Here is a 7,364-nt window from a genome sequence, read left to right on the forward strand (position 1 = left end):
TGATGCTAAAGGCATTTGTATGCAACCTGAAATAGCCCATCTACAAATGGTACTTAAATAGATGCTGCGATTCACTGACATAGTCCCATCACTCATCCCACTTCTCTTGAAGTTAGGCTAAGTTTCAGGGTCCTAATGAAATTTCTCAGATCATTGCAAACTCCATGAATCTGAAGAGCTGCTGTGTAGTACTTTTCTCTTTATTATAAGCAACCTTGTTTGCTGGACTGGATTTAATTCTAGGAAAATTGTCTTCTACTGAGTCATTAAAATTTGTGATAGATAATAATTATACAGGTTTCCATACTACTGATGCATTATTTCTTAAAAAACCATGTTCACAACATAATATTTTTCCTTTGTCTTCCTTTTCATTTCCACATGTGTACTCATTGAGTGGTGTGACTCTCCGTGCTCACAGTAACGAGCCCACAGTGGGACACTTCTTAGGACAGAGGAACTGGTTGAGCAATGAGGCTGTGAGGCAGGTCTATGAGAGAGATGCATGACGGTGATGAACTTTAGGCTAATGACTAAGTTGGCATTTCAGATGTTTACTATTTAGGTTCTTTTTTTGTCAGTGACCCTAGTATGTGTCACTCCAGGATTTGATGATCTCCAGTGTTCATGGTGATGATGTCATCAAATGCAACAAATTATCTCCCTGATGCCATCTGCTTTGGGTGAGCGGCTGAACTGTGCCCTGAGTCATGGTTGTTGACCAGGTTCTCTTACATGATGCCACAGCTCAGGATTTTGACCTGATGGAAGTATGTGGACGGTCTCCATGTTGTGGCACTGGAAACTGCCAAAGTCTGCACTAATCACACACTAGCTGCCCTGGGACATGGTACCACTGAGGCTACCTTATCATGATGGATAGTTTTGGACTCTGTACGCTCAGGGAATGCCAAATACATACAGAGATGCTGGAACACCCAATGTATGGCGTCTAGTGACCATATGGCTGAGTGATGAGGGCATCTACACTGGGGCTGCAAGCCAGAGTTCACATTTAGGACCTTTCCCCTTAGCAACACAAGAGCTTGGGCTGTTCATCTCTGCACCACAATTTCCCCATCTGTTTCATGGCAATGGTAGGGAAACCACAGAGACAGCTGTGGTGAAGTTAGAACAAGCTAATGTACATGAAATGTGCAGTGGGAATGGGGTATATTTCAGAAAGTTGTTACTGGCAACTGCACCATGTAAGAAGGACCTATCACACGTGGAAATGCACAGTCACCCCCACAAACTCACATACAACCTCACAGTTACACCACAGAGACTCACACGTAGACTTCCCCAGGCCCCCACACACTCACACCTGCACCACCTAAAAGGAGTCACAGCTGCTACCAGGGACCAGAGAAAGAAAGACAGGGATTTTAATGGAAATTTTTCTGATAAACCCATTCTTCATTCCCCATGACTTGAATCAGGCTGGCTCTCCAGAAAAAAGCTTCTATGAAGACCCCTATTTTACCTTGACTTCTTCCCACAGCAGCTGGATGAGCCCAGAACACCTACCATTTTCACTTACTTTCAAGGTCACCTACAATTGCAGAGAAGAAAACACAGTGAGGCTCAGACCATGCTGTGTCATGTTTGCACAGATCTTGATATTTTATAAAAACAATGGGAAACAGTAGTGAAGTGAATTTCCCATGAATAAGTGCAGCAGTCTAATGGTGGAAATGTTCGAGATTCTCCCAGAAGATGTGTCTCTCAAGTCCATTTTGGTGGTAACTACAAAAGTCTTAATGAGGAGGAAAATGTCTGTTGAGGTAAAAGTCCTCTCACATATGGTTTATAACCTGATGTGACAATTTGTTATGCTCTCTCATACCAGGGATCTGTTATAGGAGGTTTCCCTCCCCCCACACAGCTAAAATGTATATGTACATCATATTTTGAGATCTATACTTGGTTGATGAAAATAAATATGAGAGAGGAACATTTCTATCTAAGACAGAAACAGATGTCCTTACCTCGGCATCCGGCAGGGACTCCTCACCCACCCTGTCACCAGGAAGCCTCCTCTGCCAGGTCCTCCAGGGGAGCTCGGGGGACACAGAGTAACCATCAGTACAGTGGGGTGCAGCTCACACATTACCCAGGAACGTTACTTGGCTCATACAAGGGGCTCCAGTGTATGGGGCTGGTTGGTTAGCAAGTGTGGACTGTGGTGCTCTCAGCCTTCCTTTGTGGAAAAGGGACCAAGGACAGGAACAGGAAAGTGGTATGAAATAGAGTCCTTGGTTTTGAAACTTAACATAATCTAAATTAATATGCAGGATTTCATCTACAAATGGTACTAATATACACTGTATTCAATGACAGAGCCCTAACTCTTCTGTCCGTTCGCAAGCCCAACTCAATTGTTAGTGTCTCCTTGGCATCATCCAAGACCATTTCATCCTTCTCTGATATTTGTCTGCTGTCACTGAATTTCTCATCTGTTCTACAGGGTTTTTGAAAAATGTTTTAATCATGTAAACATTTATATATTATAAAATTTGCCATTTTAACCATTTTATAGATACAGTTAACTCAGTACCCTTAATTGCATTTGCAATATTGTGTTTTCATCACCACCATTTATTTCCAAAACTTTTTCTATAACCAAAACAGAAACTCTATATCCATTACCTACTAATCCCATTACCCATTCCTCCTAGCCCCTTGTAATCTCTGATCTCATTTCTGTCTCTATGAATTTTCTTATTGTAGATATTTATACGACTGGAAACACAATATTTGTCCTTCTGTGTGTGGCTTCTTTTGGGCAGCATGATGTTTTCAAGGTTCATCTATCTAGAGGCATAGATCAGAACTTCATTACTTTTTTTTGGTTTGTTTTTGTTGTAAGTGGTTCACTACCAATTACTAATGAATTAGCTTAATTACTTTTTATGGGTGAATAATTGCTTCCATTGAGCAGATATATCACTTTTTTTTAACCCATTTATCTGTTGATGGACACATAGGTGCTTTTGATATTTTGGCTAATAGGAATGATGCCACTATGAACATTAGCTTCCAAGTCTCTGTTTGGGTCCATGTTTTCAATTCTTTAATATATATACCTAGTGGTTTCATTTCTGATCATATCATAAGTGTATGTTTAGCTTTTGAGGGACTGCCAAACTCTTTTCCATGGTTGCTGCTCCATTTCAATCTGTACCAGCACTGCACAGGGAAATGGAGAGGTCAATGGAAGGGGAATGCATTGGAGAGATATAAGAAGGAAACTGACTAATATTTTAACAGGGTTTGCTCCTGTAAAATAGGCTACAGGAAGGCGAAAAAAGAAATTTAGATATTTATTCAATGGCTAATTATCAAAAGATACTCAAGTTAATGGAAAAGATTTTATAAAAAGTGTAATGAATAAGTGTTTATCATAAAATTTCAGCTCTCTTCACCCTAATTCCTTGATCCCATATGATTGCTGTTCTTATAGCAAGACCCAGTCACAAAAGGTAGAAGTCCATGTGAAGCTGGAGAAAGAAACTGGACTCAGGCAGCTATGAGCCATGGGTCACCAAAGATTGCTATCCTCCTCCAGAAGCCAGGGAAAGTCAAAGGAGAACACCTCCCCAAGAGCCTTCGGAGAGAGCCTGGACTTGTGACATCTTGACTTCAGTCCACTATGCTCCAGAACTGTAAGAAAATAAATTCCTGTTGTTTTTTCCTCAGCCACCAAGATATTAGTACTCACTATGGCAGCCCTAGAAAACTAACACAGAACCCTTCATGGTATCAGGTGCTGTAGTACAAATGTCCATCACTGCTTATTCACCACAGATTTTTCACTGAATACATAAGTCAGGTGGCTGATGTGGTGTAAAACTAATTATAAATGGTATCATATTATGCACAGTGCTTACCTAAGTGACGGGGGTGTTTGAAGAGGTGTAGGAGGGAACAGGTTATACTGTAGTATCCTAAAAGGCATCTAGCTTGATAGAAAAATAAGAGAAAATATAGATTGAAAAGAACAATGAAAGTAGAAAAGGGGCTTGTACTTCTGAGTACCATTTGGAAGAGAACTGAGAAAGGATTAGGAAGCATGTTAAGAAAGATGTTAGCATCCAGTTGGAGGAGCAGCATTCTCAGGACTGTGTTATGAACACAGTACACCTTTCCCATTTTTGGAGAACATGTGAAATGAAGTCAAGGATGACACTCCCTGCAGCCTTCTCTGTTTAGTCACGTAAGTGAAGACTACATGAGGAATTATAGGTAAGGCCTTTAGAAAAATGGTGGTGCAGTGTCTTATACGAACATTGAATTACTAATTGTGGAAAGATATGCAAAAACTTAGCAGTTGTTCCTTGAAAGGCAGAAAGTAGAGGGCTGTGGAACAGGGAAGGACGATGAATCAGATTTCAATGTACATTCTAGAGTACATTTTACCATTTTCAACAAGTGTGTTATTCTTTCTGCTATTAATATGTAACAAACCCTATTTTCAATTACTGGCATAAAATAGCCTTTTTACTTTGTTCCTTTTGCAGCAAGTTTGGTATCTAAATATGGCACAATAGGACCAGCCATTTGTATTTTGTTGTCTGGGGTCTCAATGGGAAGATTCACTGGCTGGAGGTGTCTTGACAGCCAGGAGTTGGAAACATCTGGGCTCACTTCACCCATGTCTGAACGTTGAAGCCAGATTTGGGCTGGAAGTCCTACATGAGACTTCTCCCTTTATTTGCTACAGTAGCACCTCATTTATCGTTACCAAATCCTGTATTGCTTTCCAGTGGTTGCCATAATAAATTGCCACAAATTGGGTGGCTTAAAACAATAGAAACTTATCCTGTCTCAGTTTTAGAGATAAGTCCAAAATCAAGTCACTGGCAGCACCATGCCCTCTCTGAAGACTAGAGCTAGGAATCTTTCCTTACATCTTCTGGGCTCCAGGAGTCCTGGGCTTGGGGCAGCACAACTCCCATCTCTGCCTCCTCCTTCACATGGCCATCTTCTCCCTACCTGCTTCCATCCTCACTCAGCCTTCCCCTCTCTGTGTCTGTATCTCTTCTCTTCTTATAAGGGCAACTGTCATGGTAGAATAGAACCCACCCTGTTTCAGCATGATGTCATCCTGTTTACATCTTCAAAGACCCTATTTCCATATGTGGTCATATCAATAGGTACCATGCAGTATATTTTTTGGGGTACACAAAGAAAACCATGACATACTGTCATGGTGAGTACATGACAAGATTCATTTGTCAATATGCACAAAGCTGTATATCACAAGGAGTGAGCCCTCATAAAAATGTATCAATACAGGCCCTTTAATTGTACACACATAGCACACTAATGTGAGAGTTTAATAACTGAGGAAACTGCTGGGAGGGAATGGAAGGATGGCAGGGAAACATATGACAAATTTTATATTATCTGTTCAATTTTATATGACGATAAAACTGCTCTAAAATTAAAGTCTATTAATTTTTTCAATATTTAGCAGCACTGTTTGGGGAGAGATCTATTTCAGTTGATGTTCAACAATAGACTAACCTCCAAACCTTACCTTGAAATGTTGTCTACCATTAAATGTGAATGAAACTTGATTTGTGAAAGCGTCTTTAATTCTGTGGTTGTGGCACTACTGATTAACTCAGTAAATTAAAATTTTCACATCAGAAAAACTGAAGAATATGTCTTAGTATTTCTAGGGATTTTCCTAAATATGGGACACCGAATAAATTACAGTTGTTATTCTTGAATCATCATCATAATTCCATTTCCAAAGAACCTTCTGTGGAGCAGTTGCCTGTGTTTATCTGACGTTGCTCCCTCTTCTTTGGCCAGTTGGTGACTTCCATGTTGGGGATCGACTGGGGGTGGTGGACCTGAGATTTGTTTGATTCATGAACAAAGTTTATTTTTTATTCTTCAGGCAGGATCCTGGGAAAATCATTCACAAGTGAGAGCCCTTGTCTTGTTTCTGGAAGATCATCATAGACATATTATTAATAATGTTTTATAGTTGAAACTTTGCTCCCCTTATTTTCCAGCTGCCTAGGGAACCCACCTGAAGCAATGTCAGGTATTATGAAGATATTATAGATTGTGATGACACAAAGCACTCAACAGACATGTATGAGGGGAAAAACCATTATGTATATGGGACAGTGCAGGAAGGCAGCACAGCACAGTGAGAGAGCATGGGAGCTGGGGCCTGATGGACTGGGTTCAGATCCTGTCTAGAGGCCACATGAAAGTTATGTCCTTCCTATGTGCTCACTTTTCTCATCTGTTATATTAAAATTTTAATAAGGCCTTTTTATTAGTGTTACATTATGACACTATCAATGAGTAAGTGAAGGTAAAGCCTTAAGGTAAATGTATGATTTCTCATAAACACCCTATCAGATTTGAACTACTAAAGGTGTGGAAAAGTAAGGAAGAATCTCTGTAGTGGTCGCCCCCTGAGAGTGTGCCTGATGGTCCAGACAGGGGAGGATGGACACTGACCTTCAGCCTCTACATGGGTGTGATGTTACAGCTCATGGAGAATACACACGTGCTGCGACCTCACATCAGCCCTGTGTGGTCACAACAGTGATGAGTGTGTGATATGGGGCAGGAAATGTAGTTGATTCCCTGGGGACAGAGACCACTGGATACCTGAGACCTTTACATCACTCCCTGGACCCCTGGAACAATAGCTCCCCCTCACTGCAGTTTCAAAAGCCTCCTGCCCCAGGGATGCTTGGGAGAGAGGTGATGCCCTGTAGGAGGTGCCTAAGACAGGATGGAAGGAATTACTGTCCAACTACAAAATCAGAAGAAACAGTCCTCATAAGACTTTCTGCAATTCAGACACCAGCCACAAATGCAGGAGTCCCCACAATCACCGCAGTCTTGATAATTTGCTAGAACGACTCACAGAATTCAGAGACACACACTTATAAATTGCATTTTTTATAGAAAAATACTCAAATTAGAGCCAATAAAAGTACACACATAGAGTGAAGACTGGAAGGTTTCCAAACGTGAAGCTTCCATCATCCCCAGATATGTGTTACCTTCCCAGCACTAAAGCAAGACTATATTCTGGGAGTATTGCCAACAGGAAAAGCTCATCCCAGGTTTACTGTCCATAGTTTTTTTGAGGCTTCATTACATACATGTGATTGAATCATTTGATGTCTGGTTATATCACCAACTCCTTTCCCTTTGACAGAGATGGTCTCAAAGCCCCAACCCTCCAATCACGTTTTGGTGTTTCCTGTTCATGAGGCAAGTCATTAGCATAACTATCGAGGGGCTCACCCTGATTCTCCTCCTTAGCATAAATGACCAGATGTGGTCTTAGGACCCCATCATGAATAACAAAAACCAAC

The sequence above is a fragment of the Choloepus didactylus genome, chromosome 23, assembly GCF_015220235.1.
Source record: "Choloepus didactylus isolate mChoDid1 chromosome 23, mChoDid1.pri, whole genome shotgun sequence".
In the NCBI taxonomy this organism is placed as follows: Eukaryota; Metazoa; Chordata; class Mammalia; order Pilosa; family Megalonychidae; genus Choloepus; species Choloepus didactylus.